The following is a 26,437-nucleotide window of genomic DNA, read 5'->3' on the forward strand; positions in this document are numbered from 1 at the left end:
TCTGACTGCATGCTGTTAGTGTGTTAGTGTAAACACAGTAAAGACATGCTGCCCCTGTAATCTCTGCGCCTGATGCAAATGTTTCACCTTGCTTCATGAGAGAACCGGCCCTGCCTTTAACTAAGGTTTGTGGACTAGAACACAGAATGACAGGAGACTTTGTATCATTTCTTTAATAGGTTATCCTTTATGCCAGCACCAATAAACTCTGTAATTCTATAGACTGTCCACAGCGATTACATTGTGATGATGTCATATCCTCCCTCGGGTCTGGATGGATGAGTTTCCCATGCTACTTCCTGGTTGGCTGCCTGGGGAGGTGTGTCAGAATATACCCGGCCGGAGAGAGGATCCCGAAAAAGAACGTGGAAAATGCGATAACGGTTTTCTGGAAGGAGGAGGCAAAGAAAGTTATAGTTTTATCTTTGTGTTTCATAAAATTTAAGTTTGGCTTAAAGGGAACCTGAGGTGAGAGTGTTTGGAGGCTGCCATATTTATTTCCTTGTAAACAATGCCAGTTGCCTGGCAGCCATGTTGATTTTCTGGCATGAGTAGTGTCTGAGTTAAAACCCTGGAACAAGCATATGATTAATCCAGTAAAACTTGAGTCAGCTGAGTCAGAGTACCTGATCTGCTGCATGCTTGTTCAGGGGCTATGGCTAAAAGTATTAGGGCTCATTTCCACTGTAGCGGTGCGCAATCGCCTGGATTCCACCGCTGAAGAAATCGCATGCGGCTGCGTTACCCCATGCGGATTTACCCGCGATTTCGCATGGCAAGGAGCCAGGCGAATTTAACCATGTCACTGCCTGTGTAAAGTTCCATTGCCTTTCATGCGAAATTGCATGCGAAATCGCGGGGAAATCCGCATGACAAAGCCGCATGCGATTTCCCTATTGAATGCATTAGCGGCGATTCGCCCGCATTCCTGCCGCACGCGAAATCTGACGACCCTGTCGTGCAGATTTTTCCCGCACCGAAAAATGCCGCCGCCGCCGCACACGTGGAAACAGCCCCATCCACTAACATTGAGTATGCGAATCCGCATGCAGTGCCCGCATGCGGATTCGCTATAGTGGAAATGAGCCCTTAGAGGCAGAGGATCAGCAGGACTGCCAGGCAACTGGTATCGTTTAAAAGGAAATAAATATGGCAGCTTCCATATCACTCTCACCTTGGGTTCCCTTTAAAAGTGCAACTTCCTTCAGAATAGGACATTCCCAAAACCATCCATACGCAAATCTTTCTGCAGTAACTCTGGGATTTGATAAAGAATCCTTCAGTAAAATCATTTCATTTAATTAATCTTTGAATATTGTCTCCTGTTGCTTAAAAATGTGCCTGAAAAGTAAACGTGGTTTCTGCTATTCAAAACACTACATAAAAAAAACACTGCACATCACAGAGTGAATTTATATGGACCATTCAGAAGCATTTTTCACACCATCTGCTGTATAAACAAGCCGCTTCTGCCAGGCTTTGTATTTTGTTTTTAAAGGACAACTGAAGAGAGAGGTATATGGAGGCTACCATGTTTGTTTCCTTTTAAGCAATACCAGTTGCCTGGCTGTCCTGCTGATCCTCTGCCTCTAATACTTTTAGCCATAGCCCCTGAACAAGCATACAGCAGATCAGGTGTTTCCAACATTATTGTCAGATCTGACTGGATTAGCTGCATGCTTGTTTCTGGTGTTATTCAGACACTACTGCAGTCAAATAGATCAGCAGGGCTGCCAGGCAACTGGTATTGCGTAAAAAGGCAATAAATATGGCAGCATCCATATACCTCTCACTACAGTTGTCCTTTAAAACGCTACTACTACTCTCCCTGCAGTTCTGATGTAAATCAACTGTTTCAGTACTGTGATTAGGGTAGGGACAGTAGCTGGAAGAGGCAGCCTGATGACCACCTAGCTTTTTAGGCAAGATTTGATGTGGGCTAACATAAACCGGCCCCTAGACTCTCCTCAGGCCCTAGGCACCTGCCTAAATTGCCTTGTGGATGATCCGGGTCTGGATTAGAGTGAGGACAGTGCACAGAGGTAATGAATTGGCAGCACTGGTCCACTTACTCTTGGGAATCACATTAGGCAACACTAATTGTGTGTTTTCAGAAGCTCTTTATGTTTCTTCGTGAGCAGAGATCTTGGCACAGCATGAAAAGAACCCGCAGCCGCCTCACAATGTGCCCAGGAAAAGCTTTTATGTCTAAATGTAATTAGTGGTGGGGAAGTTTTATGGGAAATAGTACCTCTCTGATCTAAATCGTCCTCTCTGGCCCAAAGACACCACATGACAGCTGCCTTCATCTGAGCATGAGGACTTGTGCACACGGACATTTGTGTTTACATTCAATATGTGTTTGTAAAGTACATCAGATAGATCTTAAAGTGGACCTGAACTCAGAACTTCCTCTCTGCTCTAAAAGATAAGCAACAGCATAATAACCTTTAAAGGGCCACTATCACGAAAAAATTGTAAAATTTTAAAACATGTGTAAACACATATGAATAAGAAGTGTGTTTCTTCCGGAGTAAAATGAGCTATAAATTACTTTTCTCCTATGTTGCTGTCATTTACAGAAGGTTATACAAATCAGAACCGCCAGGTTTTGAACCAGTCCATCTCTTCATGGGGGATTCTAAGCAAGACTTTTATTCTTTATAAATACAGTACAGTTCATTTAACTCCAGAAGAAACGTACTTTTTGTATATGTTAACATGTATTTTAAATTTTAAGATTTTCGCGACAGAGGTCCTTTAAAATTAAAGTGAACCTGAACTCTTGCACAGGACAAAAGGAAAACATAGAGAAATGCATCCTGTATGTATTTAGAGAGTTTAGCCTGTCTAATTCCCCCTCATCTGTGACTAATCACAAGTGTAATTGGATCTCTCAGCTGTGTTAGCTAACTGCCATGGCAGAGCAGCTAATTTGTAAACATAGGATGTTAACCCTATGTCTGCTTCCATTAAAATACTAAGTAGACACGCTGCAGATTTATTGCAAGATTTGTATCAGCTGTAACGAAGAAATGTTTTTCTTTAAAGGTTATTATGCTGTTGCTCATCTTTTAGAGCAGAAAGGAAGTTCTGAGTTCAGGTCCGCTTTAAAAATATTTTTTTCTCCTTGGAGTTGAGCTTAAGCACACTTTATGCCCCGTTTATAAAGTATGAATTGTTGATGAATGACTTACAAAGACTCCAATGTATTCTTTCGGCTTGCCGTGGTTCCTTGTGGCAAGCGGACGAGAGGCGACTTTCCACTCCGGGCTTCGGACAGACAGCGAGATCGCCTTGTACACCGCGGATGACATCATGTGACAGGTCGGGGGATGCAGCAGAGATGTGACTGTCCCTTCAGCTCCGCGGACTCTGGCGAGAGAGATGGAGACAGTCCAAGTGACAGAATCACAAGAGACCTCCCCCCCTGTCATCGTCCCTTGATGGACATTAATAATGAGAATCTAATTTATTTCACAGATGTAAGACTAATGAGATCAGAGCTCAGTCAGCCTCGGGGGGCATCCAGGTGTCATTTGTGCTGGGTGACACTCCCGGCCTGACAGATCACGTGACACATACATGAAAAGCCGTGCCCCATTCACTAATGACATTACGAAAGTAAGCGGATGTAAACAAGTGTACAGTTTCATCCTGTAACTGAGAAAATAAACAGATCTGTAAATATACAGTTGACTAAAACTAGGTATACTTACCTGGGCTTTTTCCAGGCCTTAGAGGTCACGTTTGTCCCTCGTCGCAGCTTCGGTCTTCTCGCTGGTCCCACTGGCAGCCTTCTGAAAGGATACCCGAGATGACATGTAACATGATGAGATAGACATGTGTATGTACAGTGCCTAGCACACAAATAACTAGGCTGTGTTCCTTTTTTTCTTTCTCTGCCTGAAAAAGTTAAACATCAGGTATGCAAATGACAGTTTCCATCCGAGTCGGGACTGGGTTAAGGTGGCCATACACTGGTCGATTTGCCATCAGATTCGACCAACAGATAGATCCCTCTCTGATCGAATCTGATCAGAGAGGGATTGTTTGGCCACCTTTACTGCAAACACATTGTGAACTGATTTCAGCTTGAAACCGATCACAATCTGTGGTGATGGTGGTGCTGCCGCCGCTCCCCGCCCCGCATTCATTACCTGCTCCGCCGGCGCGACTCTAGTCCCCTGGGCACCGCTGCTCTGTCTTCGCTCTGGTCTCCGGAATGCTTCACTTCTTCCTGCCCGGCAGGAAGTTTAAACAGTAGAGGGCGCTCTACTGTTTAAACTTCCTGACGTGCAGGAAGAAGTGAAGCATGCCGAAGACCAGACCAGCGTGGAGACGGAGCAGCGGTGACAGCGGGGACTGGCGCCGGCTGGAACAGGTAATGTATACCCGCTGTATTGCGTCGGTCGCCGGGCATTCGAACGCCGCTATCAACGCACTCCCGACCCGCCGGCGCTCGGAAAAAATCTTCCGCACGGATGGATCGACGGGAACGATGGATTTCGGATGGAAATCCATCGTTCTGTCAGCGGTGTGCGAGGCGATTTCACAGCAGTTTCGATCACTGTGATTGAAACGGCTGTATATCGGCGTGAAAATCGTTAGGTGTATGGGCCCCTTTAGACTATAGCATAAGCCTCACTGATAAGGAATTACAGCCATAAAGCACTTTCCCGTCAGTAAATGGCTTCTGAGAGCAGATAAGAGATACAAAGGGTCAATAGTTCATAGATTTGAGCTCTGGCATACTTCAATGAAGGTGTCATTGAGCAGAGACAATAAAACAGTAAAAACTTAAAAACTAGATTCAAATATAAAACAAAACTGTGGGATATCTACAAAAAAGTCATTTTTAGGAGAGGGAGGATAGAAACAATTGTATTTCTCATCAGTTTATTTTCACCTCGGATGTCCTTGAAGTATCACTGACCCCCAGCGGGTCGGCGTCTTCTGCGCAGGTGTGCACCCACGTGACCGAGAGTGTACTGCACCTGCACATAACTACTATGCAGTCATGGGCAGGGTCGGACTGGGCCACAGTAGTACAGTTTTTTCCCTCGGTGGGCCCCGCCTCCAGGTCTCTGGTGGGCCTCCCCTCTTCTGACAGAGCTCCAATTGCTGCCTGCAGTAAAAAATTCTCTTCTCAGTGCTGTAATCACTCATGCTGAGAGCAATGGCGTAGCTAAGGAGCTGTAGGCCTCAATGCAAATTTTACAATGGGGCCCCCCAAGCACTCTATACATAACACTTGATACGACGCACCAAAACTTGCCAATGGTAACTACAGTGTCAGAGGTGCACTGTGCAAGAAGGCGATGGGAAATAGCTTGTTAATGATTACCACTGTTCAAAGTATCTATAGAAGTGATTATTATGAGTACAGGACCAATAGAGAGGTAATACTGTAGTTGAGGGAGGGCCCTTCGGAGCCCCTTTGGCCCAAGGGCCCCGATGCAGTAGAAACCTCTGCAACCTCTGCGGCCGCAACCTCTGCAAAGTAGGACATTACTTTATATTGAAGGAGGGGACTCTATGCAAAGTTTTGCTGGGCAGCGGTGTCTCTGAATTACAATGCAGCTAAGACCATGTACTTTTGGCCCTGTCCATAATACATCGTGACCACGCCCACCTTCCGGTGCATGGTCACACCCTTTTTTCACTGCAATCATGGGATGTGTGGGCCCCAGGTTGAAATCTCTTTGGTGGGCCCCCAGTGTCCCAGTCCGACCCTGGTCATGGGTACTACCTTTAGACAGAAAGTAGATTGATCTCTCCTTATATTGAACACAAAATCCAGCCTTTGTTGAGATATAGGAAATCCATTCAACTCAGGTCTACAGATTGCGAAGACTAATACCAGACATGAATTTTAATGTTCAGCTAGACCACACTGATTGTTACTGACTCTCACCAGCCTGGGAGTGTAGAACAGCTGTCAGTCAACCAGTTTGTGCAGGTGTGCAAAATAAGCAACAAGCTCTGTTTAGTAAATTACCTACGCAGAAAGAGGACTCAGGCCTGGAACCCACTACAAATCGCTAGCGCAATTGCTAGTGTTTTGTATGAGCGTTTTGTAAGTAATTTCATGAGTGTTTTTGGTAGCGATTTTAAAAAGTGTAAGGTTTTTACCAGCGATTTTTCATTCTGATTGGTCCTATCAATTAATTTTTTTTACACTTGGGTCACCCTGAGCTGCTTGGTTACTCTGTTGTACTGGTCCAAGCCCTATCTCATACAGCCTTATCAATCCCTGCCATGTACTGATGGGGACCAAAAGTCCGAGACAGGCTGTCTACATGTGGGGTTGGTGTGGCTGTGTAAAACTTAAAGCTATAGGCTTGCTATACACCAGCGGTTCTGGATGCTTGCTTGGCTTAACAAGGGCGGAAAGGGATAATTTGCATATTTAGTAGGTGTGCATTGTGGGTAACCACAAATGTTCATTTATAACTGAATTATTGCAAATGTCCTTCTGTTTTAAGAAGGCAATTACACCAAGCTTTACTTTTTTAGTAAGAGGGCTTTTTGGTTCCTTTCATCCCCCTATACATTCCTAGTAGTTTGGGTCACCCTGAGCTGCTTGGTTACTCTGTTGTACTGGTCCAAGCCCTATCTCATACAGCCTGATCAATCCCTGCCATGTACTGATGAGGACCAAAAGTCCGAAACAGGCTGTCTACGGGCTGGTGCACACTGAGCGGGCTCTCTTGCGGTTTTACAGCCGCTTGCGGCTGTGGAAACGCGTGGGTAATGTATTTCAATGGGGTGGGTCACACCAGAGCGGGAAGCATTTTGCTGAAACGCATACTCCCGGGCTGAGGCATTTTTTGGATTTCGGAGGCGTTTCTGCCTCCAATTTAAAGTATAGGAAAAACGCAAACCGCTCTGAAAAAAGCCAGCTCAGAGCGGTTTTGCAGGCGTTTTTGTTACTTTTACTGTAACAATATATTAAATGTACTACACCAAAAACGCTTCCCAAAACCACAAAATCCTAGCTGAAACGCTTCATAAAAATAAGAAAAAGCGTTTAAAAAACCGCTAGCGTTTTGCGGATCTGCTAGCGTTTTTTGGTGTGCACCAGGCCTACATGTGGGTTTGATATGGCTGTGTAAAATTTATAGCTATAGGCTTGCTATACACCAGTGGTTCTGGATGCTTGCTTGGTTTACCAAGGGCGAAAAGGGATAATTTGCATATTCAGTAGTAGTGCATTGTGGGTAACCACAAATGTTCACGTAGGCCTAGTGCACACCAGAGCGGTTCGGCTGCGGTTTGCGATCCGCTTGCGGGTGCGGATCCGCTAGGGTAATGTATTTCAATGGGCTGGTGCACACCAGAGCGGGAGGCGTTTTGCAGAAACGCATACTCCCGGGCTGCTGCAGATTTTGGATTGCGGATGCGTTTCTGCCTCAATGTTAAGTATAGGAAAACCGCAAACCGCTCTGAAAAACGGCACTTCAAAGCGGTTTGCCAGGCGTTTTTTGTTACAGTAGCTGTTCAGTAACAGCTTTACTGTAACAATACATGAAATCTACTACACCAAAACCGCTACACAAAACCGCAAAACGCTAGCTGAAACGCTGCAGAAAAAGAAGAAAAAGCGTTTCAAAATCTGCTAGCATTTTGCGGATCTGCTAGCGGTTTTTGGTGTGCACCAGGCCTTAGGCCTGGAACCCACTGAAAACCGCAAACGCAAAACGCAACCGCTAGCGTTTTGTCTGAGCGGTTTGCAAGCGGATTCATGCGCGTTTTGGGTCGTGTTTTGCAACATTGTATTTTTTTCCCCAGCGGGTGCCTAGCGTTTTGCGTTTTGCGTTTTGCGTTTTTATCCTGATTGGTCCTGTGAATTATTTTTCATTTTGTTACAGTGTGCTGAACCGCAAAACGCTAGCAAAACCGCTCAGTTTAGGTTTTGCTGAGCGTTTCCGCTAGCGGTTCAATACTTTACATTGAAGCGCTAACGCTCCCAAAATGCTGCAGGTCCTGCGTTTGCGTTTCTGGGAAACGCAAACGCTCCTGTGGAAGTTGCCCCATCCATTAACATTAGCCCAGCGTTTTGGCAAACTGCTAGCGTATCGCAGTGCTGCCAAAACGCTGCCAAAAGCGCTCCTGTGGGTTCCAGCCCTTATAGCTGAATTATTGCAGATTTCCTTCTGTTTTAAGAAGGCAATTACACCAAGCTTTGCTGTAACGAGCAGTGCATGCAGATTTGCACTGAATGCAGAATGTCACTTAATGTAGAAATACTGAAGACCAAACCAGGGATAAGGTGAAATAAAGTAATGATTTATTTACAAGGGCAGGATATATACACACACAAGTGATGCTGCAATTGGTGAATGAACATAAATACAAGTGAACTGTACAAGTAGCAAAATGATTGCAAACTGGCAATACGGTTGCAGGCAAATGTCTTACGATCAGACATACACAAACCAAATATAATATATACAATCAAGCGCAGGACATATGCAGCAGGCAATAGGTAGTCAACAAGCCGAGATCAGATACCAGGACATCAAGCAATACAATCAGTGAGCAGAAGAATAGTCAGACAAAGCCAATATCATACACCAGGGAGTCAAACAATCAGGTAACAGGCAGACAGGTTACAGGTAACAGGTATCAGGAAGCAGGTAACAGGAGCAGTGACCAGAACACAGGCTCTAGGGCTATCCACATCAATGAACTAGCAACAGTGTTCTGTTGTAGCTGGACTTATATACTCTGCAGGATGGTCATGTGACCTCTTCCAAGGCTGCAGAGACACAGTTCTTGAATACAGAGACCTCTGCTGGTGGGCAGAGGGAACTTCAGGAGGAATGTAAAATGTTCTTGAAATGAGGGGACATCTGCTGGTGAACAGAGGAAGTCCATACAGTTCACAAACGTCACCAGCAGGAACAGATCGTGACATTTGCTTTTTTTTTACAGTGTCCAGTAACTTCAAAACGCTAGCAAAATTGCTCTGTGCAGGTTTTGATGAGCGATTACGCCAGCGTTTATATACTTTACATTGCAGAAACGATATTCGTTAATGCTAAACGTGAAAAATGCTTGCATGTCCTACGTTTTGCGTTTTGGTCATCGCAATCGCTCCAGTGGAATTTGGCCCATCCATTAACATTAGCTGAGCATTTAGGGAAATTGCTAGCGGTTTGAATCGCTCCCTAAACGCTCAGAAAATCACTCTAGGGGGTTCCAGCCCTAAAGCTGGTCAGTGTGTACTAAAAACAAGTGCAACACAGACTATAGGCTAGAGATAATAAAAGTCATGCAACTTGGACTATTCTGTGTTATTCTAAATTCTTAGCTAGCTTAAAGTGTACCGAACCCGAGGTGACATGTGACAGGATGAGATAAACGTGTTTGTACAGTACAAAACATATTAATAGCCAGGTTGTTGCATCATTCTGTTATACTTGCAGTTTAGAAACCACGCTCTGTCTTTTAATTTTAAATCAGAAATTATTAACCTTTGAACTTTCCTGCATTAAAACCTTATCACAAGCTGTCTCTCACTGTTTCTTTGCTGTTTAAAGGGAATCTGAAGTGAAAATAAACTTATAATGTAATGATTTGTATGTGTAGTACAGCTAAGAAATACAACATTAGCAGCAGAGATATGCGTCTAATATTGTTTCCAGTACAAGAAGAGTTAAGAAACTCCACTTGTTATCAATGCAAAAGAGCCATTGAGCTTCACAACTTTCAAAGTCGCGGAGAGCTCTGTCTTCTGAAGCTTGTTATCTCAACTGTCAGTCAATGTATTTTGTTTTTTTTCTGCAGAGGACAGGTCAAAAGTTCCTCTAGCCTGCTCTGTGAAATCATTTAGAATGCTGAGTAGTGTATAAACTGCAAATATTAGAGAATGATGCAATGTTATAAGAAAAAACGATATAACTGAAAATAAAAATATGAGAATATTTTCTTTGCTACTAATGTTCTAGTAATTATCCATACTACACAACCAATTCATTATATCATTTTTTTTTGCTTCATTGTCACTTTAAAGGGAAGGTTCAGGGAGGGGTTGAAAAAAATAAAAATCTATATCCACTTACCTGGGGCTTCCTCCAGCCCTTGGCAGGCAGGAGGTGCCCTCGCCGCCGCTCCAGAGGCTCCCGGTCGTCTCCGGTGGCCGACCCGACCTGCGCTCCAATCTGCGCCTCATGGGGGCGCGCTGACGTCATCGGACGTCCTCCGGCTGTACTGCGCATGCGCAGTAGTTCTGCGCCTGCGCAGTACAGCCCGGATGACATCCAATGACGTCACCGAGCCCGCGTGGGATGCAGAAGAGCCCGTCGTTGGAGCGCAGAAGAGCCCGACCTGGCAGCCGGCCTGGCCAGGTCGGGTCGGCCACCGGGAGCCTGCGGAGCGGCGGCGAGGGCACCTCCTGCCTGCCACGGGCTGGAGGAAGCCCCAGGTAAGTGGATATGTATTTTTATTTTTTTCAGCTTCTCCCTGGACCTTCCCTTTAAGTGCTTCAAAAAACAGAACTGTATTCCACCCAGTGGGTTGAATAGCTCAGAGAAGCGCTTCTGTATAGATAACAACTGATTTTTTTTTTTAGCTCTTCCTGTACTGGAAAACGATATGAGACTATTTTCTTTGCTACTAATGTTCCATTTCTTAGCTGTGCTACACATGCAATTCATTTTCTCATAAGTTTATTTTAAATTCAGGTTTGTGTTAAAATATATGTAAACAGCCAGCAATACACTCCGCTGTCAGACTCACCTGGTGTTCCAGTCCTTTTAGCTCTGGACGTGAGCCCCTCTTGTCTTATAAGATGTTCAGCAGCATCTGACCTCTCCTCTGTGGTTCTCAGTCTCTGCTGTCCACAGCAGCTGTACCCCGTAGCAGGATAGGATCCAAACAGGCTAATTTCCGCTAATAAAACATTTCCAACTACTTCAGTGCCAATAAATGTCCATTATAAAACCGCTATCATGCTCAGCATCTAACTGTCTCGCCTCATCATTATCATCATCTCCACTGGGACATTGTAGATAATAAAAACAGAATATTAGAATTATTATATATTTATATAGCACTGAGATCTCCTGCAGCACATTACAGAGTACATAGTCATGTCACTGACTGTCCTCAGAGGAGTTCACACTCTAATCCTACCATAGTCATAGTCTAATGTCCTACCATATTATTATGTATTTATATAGCACTGACATCTTCTGCAGCACATTACAGAGTACATAGTCATGTCGCTGACTGTCCTCAGAGGAGCTCACACTCTAATCCTACCATAGTCATAGGCTAATGTCCTGCCATATTATTAGGACCGGGCCGAGGCAGAGGCTAGAGAGGCTCCAGCCTCAGGGCGCTGTGTAGGAGGGGGCGCACAATTCATTCAGCTGTCATTCCTAATTGTGTTTGAAGCAGAAAGAAATAAGAAAAGGGGATACATGGCAGTGACTGCAAGTCAGATAACTAGAGATTAAGGTATTGGGGAGATTGGGGGCCCTGTGGCACCTCTTAGTCTAATAGCAATCAGTGTGTGATGGCTGAGGTGGGAGGGATGGAGGGGCGCACTTTGGTGTCTCAGCCTTGGGTGCTGAAGGACCTTGTCCCAGCTCTGCTATTATTATTATGTATTTGTATAGCACTGACACCTTCTGCAGCACTTTACAGGGACTCCGAGCAGTGCAGAAACTATGGAAAGATGCATACCATTTTGAAGCTCTCTTTCTCCTCTTTCCAATGATATATAAACCGCCGCCCTACGCCTTTTAGTTTTCGATATTTTCAAAATCGCTGTGGCCGCGGTTTCGATCGCAAAAATAGCGGAAACTAAAAGCTGTAGGGCAGTGGTTTATATATCGTTGGAAAGAGGAGAAAGAGAGCTTCAAAATGGTATGCATCTTTCCATAGTTTCTGCACTGCTCGGAGTCCCTTTACAGAGTACATAGTCATGTCACTGACTGTCCTCAGAGGAGCTAACCATCTAATCCTACTATAGTTATAGTTTAACCTCCTTGCCGGTCTAAAAAATCCGGCAAGGAGGCAGCACCGCACATTTTTTTTATTTTATTTTTTTTTAAATCATGTAGCGAGCCAAGGGCTCGCTACATGATAGCCGCTAAGCGGCGGCATCCCCCCACCCACTCCGATCGCCTTCGGCGATCAGAGTATGCAGGGAATCCCGTTGAGAACGGGATTTCCTGCAGGGCTTCCCCGGTCGCCATGGCGACGGGGCGGGATGACGTCACCGACGTCATGGACGTCGAGACGTCATAGGGAATCCCGATCCGCCCCTCAACGCTGCCTGGCACTGATTGGCCAGGCAGCGCAGGGCTCTGGGGCGGGGGGGAGCGACTCGGCGTGGCGGATTGCGGCGGATCGGCGGCGAGCGGCGGCGATCGGAAGTTACAAGCAGCTAGCAAAGTGCTAGCTGCTTGTAACAAAAAAAAAATTATGCAAATCGGCCCAGCGGGGCCTGAGATATCCTCCTGCGCAGGTTACCCCGAGCTGAGCTCGGGATAACCGGCAAGGAGGCTAAAGCCCCATCTACACAATACATAGTTACATAGTTATTTGGGTTGACATACGTCCATCGAGTTCAACCAAAGATGCGATTCGATTACGATTCTATTTACGATCCGATTAAATCCGACATGTCCGATTCGAACGGACATGTCGGATTTATTCGGATCGTAAATAGAATAGTAATCGGATCGCACAAAGATTCATATCAGGTAGATTGGGTTTAATGTCTCTACCATATTATTATGTATTTATATAGCACTGACATCTTCTGCAGCACCTTAAAGAGTACATAGTCATGTCACTGACTGTCCTCAGAGGAGCTCACAATCTAATCCCTACCATAGTTTATTATTATTTATTTATTGTATTTATAAAGCGCCAACATATTACGCAGCGCTGAATAGTTATAGTCTAATGTCCTACCCTATTATTATTATGTATTTATATAGCACTGACATCTTCTGCAGCACTTTACAGAGTACATAGTCATAAGTCATGTCACTGACTGTCCTCAGAGGAGCTCACAATCTAATCCTACCATAGTCATAGTCTAATGCCCTACCATATTATTATTATGTATTTATATAGCACTGACATCTTCTGCAGCACATTACAGAGTACATAGTCATGTCACTGACTGTCCTCAGAGGAGCTCACAATCTAATCCTACCATAGTCATAGTCTAATGTCTCTACCATATTATTATTATGTATTTATATAGCACTGACATCTTCTGCAGCACTTTACAGAGTACATAGTCATGTCACTGACTGTCCTCAGAGGAGCTCACAATCTAATCCTACCATAGTCATAGTCTAATGTCTCTACCATATTATTATTATGTATTTCTATAGCACTGACATCTTCTGCAGCACATTACAGAGTACATAGTCATGTCACTGACTGTCCTCAGAGGAGCTCACAATCTAATCCTACCATAGTCATAGTCTAATGCCCTACCATATTATTATTATGTATTTATATAGCACTGACATCTCCTGCAGCACATTACAGAGTACATAGTCATGTCACTGACTGTTCTCAGAGGAGCTCACAATCTAATCCTACCATGGTCATAGTCTAATGTCCTACCATATTATTATTATGTATTTATATAGCACTGATATCTTCTGCAGCACATTACAGAGTACATAGTCATGTCACTGACTGTCCTCAGAGGAGATCACAATCTAATCCTACCATAGTCATAGTCTAATGTCCTACCATATTATTATTATGTATTTATATAGCACTGACATCTTCTGCAGCAGTTTACAGAGTACATAGTCATGTCACTGACTGTCCTCAGAGGAGCTCACAATCTAATCCTACCATAGTCATAGTCTAATGTCCTACCATATTATTATTATGTATTTATATAGCACTGATATCTTCTGCAGCACTTTACAGAGTACATAGTCATGTCACTGACTGTCCTCAGGAGCTCACAAGCTAACTCCTAAAAGTTCAGCTTTATGACATGTTTCCTGCAGGTTCACAGTTTATAACTCTACAAAGGGCATAAATAATAAGTAGGGATATTTCATGAGGTTGTTTGTATTTGTTATAATCTGACAAAAAAATACAATGCAAATTGTTATGGCGACTTTTCAAGCTAGACCCAAAACACAATAACAAAAAACATAAGCAGAAACATAACACCTACTCCCAAAACATCAAAGTAATAAGAAGCACAGTGACACCTAGTGGAGGAAAGGCTAACTTTTCAGTGAAGTGTACTGCATTTGTCATGTATAACCCATTCTATCTATCTATCTATCTATCTATCTACCTACCTACCTACCTACCTATCTATCTATAAGAATGTAACGATTGTGGAATCGTATTCGCGGTCAGCGCACCAGACGTGCGCTGACGCGGCGGATTTCCTCCACAAGCGTATATTTGAGGACACCCAGGCTAGGTGCTATGCACCTGCAGATGGCAATTCCCTCCGGCAGATGGCGCTGTGGAGTGCAGGCGAACACAGTCGCTGCACAGCCACAGATGCCAGACGGGAATTGTACAGATCCAGGACAAGGTACGATCAGGCAGGGCTGGATAGCCCACAAGAAACAGAGCAAAGGGACACAACCAATGTGTGTCCACCAAACTAGTCGCCACCCAGCGACGGTGAACACACAACGGCGGAAACGAAGTGGGAATGCAATCGCAAGAATGGCGATTGCCGACAGACACAAGACTGAGCAAAACAGGGCACAAGGGTAGCAAAGGCACAGCAAATAATACAATAAGGAGATACGGAAAATAACAAACGCTAGCTAACCGCGAACACCGCACTCATTCGCAACAGTGCACGTGGTTATGCGCGGTCTCCACGTGATAAGCACAATAGAGACAAGCACGCCTAACTAACCATTAACAGACAAACATGAATCAGAGGACGCGAGCGCTTGCTTAACGGTTACCTCACTGAGCCTCCAGCAAGCGTAGCAGACAAGACAGACACACGAAAACAGGGACAAGCAAGAGATAGGATCCACAGCACTAGCGAAAAGTGGCTAGCGCGATCCCAGAAGACAGAACAGAAGGATCCCCAGCGCTAGCGAAAAGTAGCTAGCGCGATCCCAGAACACAGAACAGAAGGATCCCCAGCGCTAGCGAAAAGTAGCTAGCGCGATCCCAGGAGACAGAACAGAAGGATCCCCAGCGCTAGCGAAAAGTGGCTAGCGCGATCCCAGGAGACAGAACAGAAGGATCCCCAGCGCCAGCGAAAAGTAGCTAGCGCGATCCCAGGAGACAGAACAGAAGAGATAGCTGGTAGCAACCGCTGCACCAGCTATACTCCAAGAACAGAGATCAGAACCATTTCCTGTCGACCACCGTTGGGACAGGACAATGGCAAAAAGAACAAACAAACAGATAATACAACCTGACTGGGCTAGAAGGGGAGCCTAAAGCAACCCCCAGGAATTAACTATACTAGATAGCAACGGCTGACACTCCAGCAGTGTCCATCAGGAACAGACCATGGAAAGGAAATGACCAGCAAAGCCTTCTGGGAAACATAAAGCTCTTATAGTGCCAGTCATCAAAGAAGGCAGGTAGGGGATTTGCATAACGAATGTATGCAAATTCCCCAGCAAGAGAACAGACCAGAACTTGCAATGGAAAGACAGGTCTCTGTTCCAGAGTCCTGCAGCATGCAAACCTAAACAATGGTCAAAAGGCTGCCTGCCTGCGCAGGCAGCTGAGCGGATTCTCACAAAGAACTAGACAGAACTATCAGAATCTATCATAACTAGAAATAACTGGGTCCTCCTGCCAATCTATCTACAGCATCTATCTGTCTATCTATCTATCTATCTATCTATCTATCTATCTATATATGATCTATCTATCTATCTATCTATCCATCCATCTATCTATCTATCTATCTATCTATCTATATATGATCTCTCTATCTATCTATCTATCTATCTATCTATCTATGATCTATCTATCTATCTATCTATCCATCTATCTATCTATCTATATATGATCTCTCTATCTATCTATCTATCTATCTATCTATCTATATATAACAACAACAACAACAAATAACATTTGTAAAGCGCTTTTCTCCCGTGGGACTCAAAGCGCATAAGCATGGCTCCGACCATCGTGGTACAGGGGAAGAATTTTATAAATCTGGAAATGCCAGGCTAAACAGGTGGCTTTTCAGTCTGGATTTGAATAGCTCCAGGGATGGTGCTGTCTTTACTGGGTGTGGTAGGGAGTTCTAAAGAGTAGGGGCAGCATGACAGAAGGCTCTGTCTCCAGATTTTTTGAGGTGCACTCTGGGAGTGACCAAGTTTATAGAACTTGCTGATCTGAGGTTGTGAGAGGTGTGGTGCAGCTTCAGCAAGTCCTTCATGTATCCAGGGCCCAGATTGTGCAGGGATTTGAATGTCAGCAGTCCAATCTTGAAGAGTATTCTCCATTCTACTGGTATCCAGTGCAGTGAGCGAAGGATCGGTGTAATGTGACAGTAGCGAGGCTGGTTTGTTAGCAATCTGGCAGCAGCATTCTGCACTAATTGCAGGCGACGCAAGTCTTTTTTGGGGAGGCCAGCATAAAGGGCATTGCAGTAGTCCAGCCGTGATGTGATGAAGGCGTGGACTAGGGTTGGAAGATCCTCTGGGGGAATCAGATGTTTAATCTTTGCAATGTTCTTCAGATGAAAGAAGGAAGATTTAACTACAGATGAAATTTGGTTTCTGAAACTCAATTCCCCATCGATTAGTACGCCAAGGCTGCGCACAAGGTTGGAGCTGTTTATGTCTGAATTCCCAATCCTGATTGGTGTTGCTTTAGGATAGAGCTGTTTTGATGACGACTGCTGGCTTTGGACAAACAGGACCTCAGTTTTGTCAGCATTCAGTTTCAGCCAGTTATCATTCATCCATGCCTGAAGCTCAGCTAAGCAAGAGTTTATTTTTGGGGTAGGGTCTGTTCCACCAGGTTTGAAGGACAGGTATAGCTGTGTGTCATCGGCGTAGCAGTGGTACGTCAGGCCATGTCATTGGATAAGTGTACCGAGTGGCAACATGTAGATTGCAAACAGCAGAGGGGATAGGATTGCTCCTTGTGGCACTCCGAATTGTAGAGGTGCAGGTTTGGACATTATATATGATCTATCTATCTATCTATCTATCTATCTATCTATCTATCTATCTATCTATCTATCTATCTATGATCTATCTATCTATCTATCTATCTATCCATCTATCTATCTATCTATCTATATATGATCTCTCTATCTATCTATCTATCTATCTATCTATCTATATATGATCTCTCTATCTATCTATCTATCTATCTATCTATCTATCTATGATCTCTCTATCTATGATCTCTCTATCTATGTATCTATCTATCTGTCTATCTATACAAAACTTCAAAATTGTATTTATTAGAGAAGAAATAACAGTAAGTAAAGCCATCACAAAATAACTATCTATAATGAAATAATAAATGCATATGGATCCATGGCCAGTCGCCTACACAATAGCGACACAGCAACGAGATAGTTCCCTGATACAGCAAGAACTGCTCACATCATTTGGGCAGGTCTACAGAGGAGTTTTCAGTGCCCGTATATTACCATGTATATCATACACATTTGAATATAGCTCAGCCGATATGACCCTGGGATCTCGGTGCGTTTCGTGAACATAAAACAAGGTAAAGTTCACTTCCTCAGGAGTAAGTTGCCACCTTAAAGAGGAACTCCAGTGAAAAAAATTAATAAATTTAATAAATTAAAAAAGTGCTTAATTTTCACAATAATGATGCATAAATTATTTAGTCAGTGTTTGCTCATTGTAAAATCTTTCCTCTCCCTGATTTACATTCTGACATTTATCATATGGTGACATTTTTACTGCTGGCAGGTGATGTCACTGGAGGGAGATGCTGCTTGCTTTTTTGGCAGTTGAAAACAGCTGTTATTTCTTACAATGCAACAGGGCTCCCACAATGTGATGTCAGTCCCTCAGTGCTGTGAGGCGCTGACATCACACTGTGGGAGGGGTTTCACCACAATATCAGCCATATAGAGCCCCCTGATGATGATCCGTTTGTGAAAAGGAAAAGATTTCTCATGGGAAAGGGGGTATCAGCTACTGATTGGGATGAAGTTCAATTCTTGGTTACGGTATTAATTTGAGATGTAGGCTGGTTTCCCAATGAGTCAACGTGTTAACAAGTATTACCCTTCAGTTTGTAAATTAGTTACCAGTATCAGTGGCAGTTATCTTCCATAGCAACGCCTCCGATCATGCCCACTGGTACTGCCGTAATTTAAAGAAAACCTGAACTGAAAATTAAAAGTCAAAATAAGCATACACAAGTCATACTTGCCTTCCATGTAGTCTACTCCTCAGTGTCTTTCTCCTCTCCTGCGTCCTGTTTGTACACTGTGATCAATGGAATTCTCTGTCCTCCATTTTGAAAATGACCATTACCCCATAACAGCTTTCTGGTCAGCACACTGTTAAACTGTAACATCGCCCACTTGAGCCATAGAGAAACATGGACACATCAGTTTTCCTCTCAGCTGTAACTGACAGCAACTGATATGTAACTGACAGCAACTGGTATATTTCCGTTCTGACAAAATGTTGTCAGAACTGGAAGGGATTATTGTCAGAAGAAAATGGTGGACTTCTGAGAGGAACTGATGGCGAGGTAACTATGTAATGTTCATTTGAAGTTACCTCGTGTATATTTTAAATAATTTTACTCAGTACAGGTTCCCTTTAATGACCAGTAAAAATATAGCCCACAGCATAACTCACCTACTCCAGGTTCCCTTCGCTGTCTTTTCCGTCCAGTCATCTTTCCTGTTCTGCCGCTGTGTCCTCCACCCGTATCTGCCGGCATTTTCACTGCTATGGTGCTGAAGTACTTCCGGGTCACCGACATAGCGGTGAAAATGACCGGCTGATACGAGAGGCCACAGCAGCAGAACAGAAGAGCTGACAGGGCGGAAAAGACAGAAAAGGGAACCTGGATTAGGTGAGTTATGCTGTGGGGTGTTTTTACAGGTCATCAAATCACAGTACAGGAGTATTTTTAATGGGTAACACCCAGGGCCGGTTCCAGACTTTTTGCTGCCTGAGGCAAAGTTGTGAGGATGTCCCCCCCCCCCCCCCATTTGGAATGATCGCACAATACCCAACAATTTACTCTGCTTTATTTAATGTCCTCACATGACATGCTGCAGCTCAATACAATAGCACACTGGCTGGCTGTGAGTCTGTGACATACAAATTACTTACCCTCAGCCACTCCATTCCTCCTCAGTCAGGACAGCAGTGCCACTAGGGATGCTCACATCCGAATCCGGGTGAAACCCGAATAGTTACTATCTGGATTTCTCCCATTAAACCTGTGCGGGGTGGGCGGGGGGTCAAGCTTACCTGTCTGGAGTCTTCTTCGGTCCGTCCCTCAGCGCCTCCCACGATGCAGTCCACGCGCATCACGTGACTACAAACACTTCCTCCTTCAACCCGGAAGGAGGAAGTGTTTGTAGTCACGTGACCGCCGTGTGGAACGCATCGTGGGAGGCGCCAGGGACGGACGAAGAAGACGTCAGACAGGTAAGCTTGACTCCCGCCCCGCACAGGTTTACTGGGAGAAATCCAGATAGCAACTATTCGGGTTTCACCCGGATTCGGATGTGAGCATCCCTAGGTGCCACCTCCTCCCTTCTGCTGTGCAAGTCAAATGAAACACTGCTGCTCCCCTGCCACCCCCCTCCTCACTCACTGTCAGACTCCTCACACAGCACAACAAGCTGCTTTTCCCCAATGATGACCTCTTCACCTTACCCTCCTCTCACTTCTCCTCCTACTCTGATTGCATTCTGTTAGTGTAAACACAGTACAAACATGTCGCCCCTGTAATCTCTGTGCCTGATGCAAAAGTTTCACCTTGCTTCATGAGAGAACCGGCCCTGGTAACGCCTCTACTTTCAAACTCCAATTATACAGAGTTCTCTTTTTTTTTTTTTTTTTTTTTTTTTGTGGTAGATACTCATATTATTACAAAAAATGTAAAGTTTTGTTGCAAAAGTACATTACCACGTTTTGAAGAAATAAAATATATTTAATGACCGCCTTGCGCTAATTGGCATGAACGTGGCGGTACTTTGCGCGGTAGTCGTCTGGGATCTTAGCGATTCGATCCACCATGATGGTCGTTATTGCGACGCTAAGCGACGTTCGTGTGGTTGTGTGACTGTACCCACATTGCGATATCGAGGAAACGACTGCTTGGCGCTCAAAAAATCATCGGTAAAGTCACTGTCATGTTTCAAGTTGTTGCATATGCTCCCTTGCTGAGTGGAACTGAGAACATTAAATGAAGCAGAGTTACCAGAGTAAATTGTTGGGTGATGTGCGATCATTCTAAATTGGGGGGAGAGGGGCATCCTCACAAGTTTGCCTCAGGCAGCAAAAAGTCTAGGACCAGATGTGCAGCTGCTATGGTTATTGCTATGCCTTTAGGTACATGCCATGCACTGATGAGGATCAACCAATCTGAAACAGTCTGTATGCATGTTGGATTATTGTGGCTCTGTAATATTAACAAGCTGACACATCATTGCATTCCAGCGGTTCTGGAGGTGTGGCTAGCTTACAGGGACAACAAAGATATGATGCATTGTGGGAGAGATCTTTTGTTCACTCCAACCCGAATAATCGCAAATACCTTCAGTTTCAACGGAACCTTAACTGTAATAAAAAACGGGTTTACCTTACCTGGGGCTTCTACCAGCTGCCCTGTGCCTATGCTGTCTAAGTGTCCCTCCAGTCCCCCACAGTAATGCTCTTCTGGCCAGTCAATTGGCGACTCGACGGGCCACTGCACATGCATAACCGCGACCATCCTCGATCATGCTCATAACAGTTCATTTTAAAGAGGAACTCCAGTGAAAATAATGTAATAAAAAAGTGCTTCATTTTTACAATAATTATGTGCAAATGATTTAGTCAGTGTTTGCCCATTGTAAAATCTTTTAAATCCCTGATTTACATTCTGACATTTTTTACATGGGGACATTTTTACTGTTGGCAGGTGATGTAGCTGCTGCATGCTTTTTTGGCAGTTGGAAACAGCTGTAAACAGCTATTTCCCACAATGCAACAAGGTTCACAGACAGGAAACTGCCAGGACCATCGTCTTCAGAGTTTCTTGTGGGAGGGGTTTCACCACAATATCAGTCATACAGCACCCCCTGATGGTCTGTTTGTGAAAAGGAATAGATTTCTCATGTAAAAGGGGGTATCAGCTACTGATTGGGATAAAGTTCAATTCTTGGTCGGAGTTTCTCTTTAAGTCAAACTTCTGCTTGTTAATATTACAGAGCCAAACTAATCCAACATGCATACTTGTTGATGCTCATCAGTGCATTGCATGGAGTAATATGGCTCTGCGGGGTAGGACTTGAAACACCCTGAGTTTGTTTTTTTTCTTTCTTTTTGGTGCACCAGTCCTGGAGGTACTACAATACCAGGCATAGCTCCCAACTGTTCCTCTTTTGGAAGGACAGTCCCTCTTTGGGAGCCCTGTCCCTCTGTCCCCCTTTCCTCCTTATTTGTTCCTCTTTCAGGACTTTGTCCCTCTTTCTATGTAAATATATATATTTCTCTACTAAAAAAAATGTGTGTGATTGACTCTAAACTTTATTCCCATCCTTTAAATTGATATATTACTAATTTTAAAATGTTAATATATACAGTATGAAGGAAAATGAACCAAGATAGAAAGGACCAGTGTGGTTTGAGTTATAAAACAACATATTTTTTATTATGAAATCTTTATGGTATGCGTGACTAGGGGTGTGACGGGGGCGTGATTAGGGGTGTGGTATGGGCATGGCTTAAGTGTCCCTCTTTCTCATCTCATAAAGTTGGGACTGGAGGTATGACCAGGTCGATGCGCGGAGTGGACAGAGCAAGCTCTTCTTCTATCTCCCTGTTCCTAAAATCCATTTAATATATGGTCCCCAGACAGGGGACGCACCAGATATCAAACCGATAAGAACAGATACCATACTTGACTTGATCTTAACCAAAAGACCATACAATTTTTTTTAAATATCTATTCAACTCAAGAATTGTAATACATTTTTCTGATTGATTATAACATTCCATAAATCTGACCATTATACCATACATGTATATTCAAATTTTCTCCAATTATGAAAAAAAAATGATTGAAAACTCAGGAAAAAAAATTATTGGGTGTGTACATTAATTGACAATCTACCCTACACTATTCAATTTACATACAAATTGACCAGAAAAATCCAAGGCTCCTGATCTTCTTTTATCAAATAAGAATGGGAAATTCGATCAGATTTCTATAATGAATGGAACAAAAAAACCTTTCGATTTTTCAGGTAGTTTTATAGTAAACTCTAATATGTTAAAGAGAAACTCCGACCAAGAATTGAACTTTATCCTTATCAGTAGCTGATACCCCCTTTTACATGAGAAATCTATTCCTTTTCACAAACAGACCATCAGGGGGCGCTGTATGGCTGATATTTTGGTGAAACCCCTCCCACAGGAAACTCTGAGGACAGTGGTACTCCTGGCAGTTTCCTGTCTGTGAACCTTGTTGCATTGTGGGTAATAGCTGTTTACAGCTGTTTCCAACTGTCAAAACAGCAAGCAGCAGCTACATCATCTGCCAGCAGTAAAAATGTCACCATGTGATAAATGTCAGAATATAAATCAGGGAGAGGAAAGATTTTACAATAAGCAAACACAGACATTTATACATAATTATTGTAAAAATTAAGCACTTTTTTTATTACATTATTTTCACTGGAATTCCTCCTTAAACCTTATGGATGTAGAAGTTTTCATGTCCCAGCAAATGCTTCTGTATAAACACATGACCAATTCTGATAAACTTCTGACATAGTAAACTACATTTCCTGGTTCCTTGCTGTAAAGGCATTCTACTGTAATAAGTCACCATTGAGAGCCCAGCACTTCAATACAGGGGCGTGGCCGAAAAGTAACCCTCCAGCACAAGAGGGCGTGGCTAAAATGCCTGAGATCCAAGATTAAAACACAGGGGCGGAACAGGCCGTTACTGGAATGCCTCTGAGATAAACTATAGGGGGCGGGATGAGGCGTGGCTACTGTACTGTAGACGACGCCCTTGTGCTTGAGGGGCGGGAGAAGGCGTGCCTATAATGTACATGTGACTTGGGATGGGGCGTGGCTGGAATCTGGTCTATCATGCAGTACAGATAGTCGGAAGGCGTGGCTTCGTAGCCTTTACAGTAGGAATGAGCAGAAAGGGGCGTGGTGGCACCGCGAGCACGGGGCGGAACCATATAAATACATGTAAATGAAGAAACTCACCACTCCCCTTTTGTTAGCGGGAGGGAGTAAGGTGCTGCTAACGTCACATACTGGTCACGTGCCCCGAGCTGACGTCGGCTGAGGGAGGGGGAAGAGACAAGATGGCGGCGGCGGGGATGTGAGGCGGAGGGGGGAGGAGAGAGTCGCCGATTACCAGGAGAATGGCTGCGGGAGCGCCGCGGAGCAGGACGGGCCGAAACCGGAGCTGCTGAGCCGCCGGGAGGTGAGTGCGGGGCGGGGAGAGGCGAGGGGGAGAAGACAGCGGGGCCTCTGTGCTGGAGGAATGCCCCATATCTCCTGCCTGCGGCTTCCGGGGTCCAGATCCCCCCTCCCCCCAATACACTCACCTGATTACGTCACACTGCCCCCCAATATCCTCACCTGCTAACCCCAGAGCACCCCAATACCCCCTGATCCCCTCACTGTGACCCCAGAGCCCCCAATATACCCCCTGATTCCCTCACTGTGACCCCAGAGCCCCCAATATACCCCCTGATTCCCTCACTGTGATTCCCAGAGCACCACAATATACCACCTGAACCCCTTACTGTAACCCCAGAGCTCCCTGATCCTCTCCCTCTGACCCCAGAGCCCCCAATACCCCTGATCCCCCTCACTGTGACCCTACAGCCCCCAATACCCCCAGATCCCCTTACTGTGACCCCAAAGCTCCCCAATACCACCTGATCCCCTTGCTGTGACCACCAGAGCCCCCCAATACCCCCTGATCACCTCACGCTGACCCTAATATTACCTGATCCCCTCACTGACCCCAGAGCACCCCAATATACCCCCGATCCCCTCACTGACCCCAGAACACCCCAATATCCCCCTTGATCCCCCTCACTGTGACCCCAGAGCACCCCAATACCCCCAGATCCCCTTCACTGTGACCCCAGAGCACCCCAATACCCCCAGATCCCCTCACTGTGACCCCCAGTGCCCCCCAATACCCCCTGATCACCTCACACTGACCCTATTACCTGATTCCCTCATGGTGACCCCAGAGCACCCCAATACCCCCTGATCCCCTCACTCACCCCGGAGCTCCCCAATACCCCCTGATCCCCTCACTGTGACCCCAGAGCACCCCAATACCCCCTGATCCCCTCACTGTGACCCCAGAGCACCCCAATACCCCCTGATCCCCTCACTGTGACCCCAGAGCACCCCAATACCCCCTGATCCCCTCACTGTGACCCCAGAGCACCCCAATACCCCCTGATCCCCTCACTGTGACCCCAGAGCACCCCAATACCCCCTGATCCCCTCACTGTGACCCCAGAGCACCCCAATACCCCCTGATCCCCTCACTGTGACCCCAGAGCACCCCAATACCCCCTGATCCCCCTCACTGTGACCCCAGAGCACCCCAATACCCCCTGATCCCCTCACTGTGACCCCAGAGCTCCCCAATACCCCCTGATCCCCTCACTGTGACCCCAGAGCACCCCAATACCCCCTGATCCCCTCACTGTGACCCCAGAGCACCCCAATACCCCCTGATCCCCCTCACTGTGACCCTAGAGCTCCCCAATACCCCCTGATCCCCTCACTGTGACCCCAGAGCTCCCCAATACCCCCTGATCCCCTCACTGTGACCCCAGAGCACCCCAATACCCCCTGATCCCCTCACTGTGACCCCAGAGCTCCCCAATACCCCCTGATCCCCTCACTGTGACCCCAGAGCACCCCAATACCCCCTGATCCCCTCACTGTGACCCCAGAGCACCCCAATACCCCCTGATCCCCTCACTGTGACCCCAGAGCACCCCAATACCCCCTGATCCCCTCACTGTGACCCCAGAGCACCCCAATACCCCCTGATCCCCTCACTGTGACCCCAGAGCACCCCAATACCCCCTGATCCCCTCACTGTGACCCCAGAGCACCCCAATATCCCCTGATCCCCTCACTGTGACCCCAGAGCACCCCAATACCCCCTGATCCCCTCACTGTGACCCCAGAGCACCCCAATAACATTCTAATATCCCCTTATTCTCCTCTCCCACTTTCCTACACCCCTTTCTGTGACCCTAGCACACCTATTTTCTGGTGCCCTCTTGCAGTTTTTAACGCACTTTATGCTGGGAATACAGATTTTTTTTGTTTTATAGATGTCTGATAATTTCTGATTGGTCCGATCTGATTTTGATCGTTTTCCTGATTGACTTTCTCATAGAAGTTAATGGAAATTGATCAGAAAAACTATCGGAAAATCGATCGGCCAGAAAATGTGCCCAAAAAAACTCATTGTGTATTCCCAGCTTTACTGTCGCCCAGCACTGTGACCTCCGGACACCCAATATATTCTGGTTTACCAGGCTTCATTGACCACAGACAATTGGGTTCCGCGCAGAAAATAGATTTTTTTTTTTTTTGCTGGCGGGTCAATAGTTATCATTTTAATCAACTCCTTTGCCTGCAGCTAATGATGTTCCACCAAGCTGCATGTACTGTCCTATGGAAAAGGGAGGAGGAGGAAGTGAATTTTTGCAGAGGTTGGTTGTTGCTTGTTCTCTGGTGGGCACAGGAGATATGGGGGGGAGGGGGCAGTGCAGACACCAGGGAAGCATGCCATGTTGGTGCAGTTATTAGTGACATTCGCAGTTTGCTGTCCTTTTGGTTTGGCACTCCGTCTTATTTTTTACTAACTAGTTAGTTGAAAATATATGTAAGTCTGTTTTTAATGAGCACATTCCAGTTGCAGTTTAATGCAGCCAACAGGAAGTATTCGTAACTTCACAGGTGTCACTGCTTGACATGCGAAGTGGTTGGGTTGCTTAGGAGCAGAACTTCATCTCATGTCACGTGTAGGTGCTGCTATCTGCCCAGGTGTACATGTAGGGGACAGATGCCACCCCACTTCCTGCGTCAACTGCTAGCGAGTGCCTGAGGTCCCTGCGGTCAGCTGACGGGCAGCAGCCCACTATCTGTCAGCCTGCCCAGGGTTGCTCTATGGCAGGGGTGTCCAAACTATTTAGGCCAAGAGCCATATCGCCATTCTTGAGTGCTAGGGAGCCGAACTAGCG

General features: G+C 45.4%; 1 protein-coding gene, 1 long non-coding RNA gene and 1 other non-coding gene across 3 annotated transcripts in view; 1 reads left to right on the forward strand and 2 right to left on the reverse strand.

Annotated features, from left to right (window-relative positions):
* Window positions 1-158: 158 nt before the first annotated feature.
* LOC137532143 (uncharacterized) lies at window positions 159-10,869 on the reverse strand. The gene is made up of 3 exons (XR_011023867.1): window positions 10,747-10,869; window positions 3,198-3,375; window positions 159-388 (listed from the first exon to the last, which is right to left on the reverse strand). It is a non-coding gene; the product is annotated as an uncharacterized lncRNA (long non-coding RNA).
* An 11,060-nt stretch (window positions 10,870-21,929) lies between these two features.
* Window positions 21,930-22,116, reverse strand: LOC137533708 (U2 spliceosomal RNA). Its single transcript, XR_011024191.1, has one exon. It is a non-coding gene; the product is annotated as a U2 spliceosomal RNA (small nuclear RNA).
* Window positions 22,117-23,528: 1,412 nt separating this feature from the next.
* The window catches only part of BTBD7 (BTB domain containing 7), an 83,784-nt gene continuing 80,875 nt past the window's right edge, over window positions 23,529-26,437 (forward strand). Inside the window, exon 1 of the mRNA XM_068252328.1 lies at window positions 23,529-23,628. The gene's annotated coding sequence lies outside the window, so the exon portion shown is untranslated. The remainder of the gene's footprint in view (window positions 23,629-26,437) is intronic.

The sequence above is a fragment of the Hyperolius riggenbachi genome, chromosome 9, assembly GCF_040937935.1.
Source record: "Hyperolius riggenbachi isolate aHypRig1 chromosome 9, aHypRig1.pri, whole genome shotgun sequence".
Lineage (NCBI taxonomy): Eukaryota > Metazoa > Chordata > Amphibia > Anura > Hyperoliidae > Hyperolius > Hyperolius riggenbachi.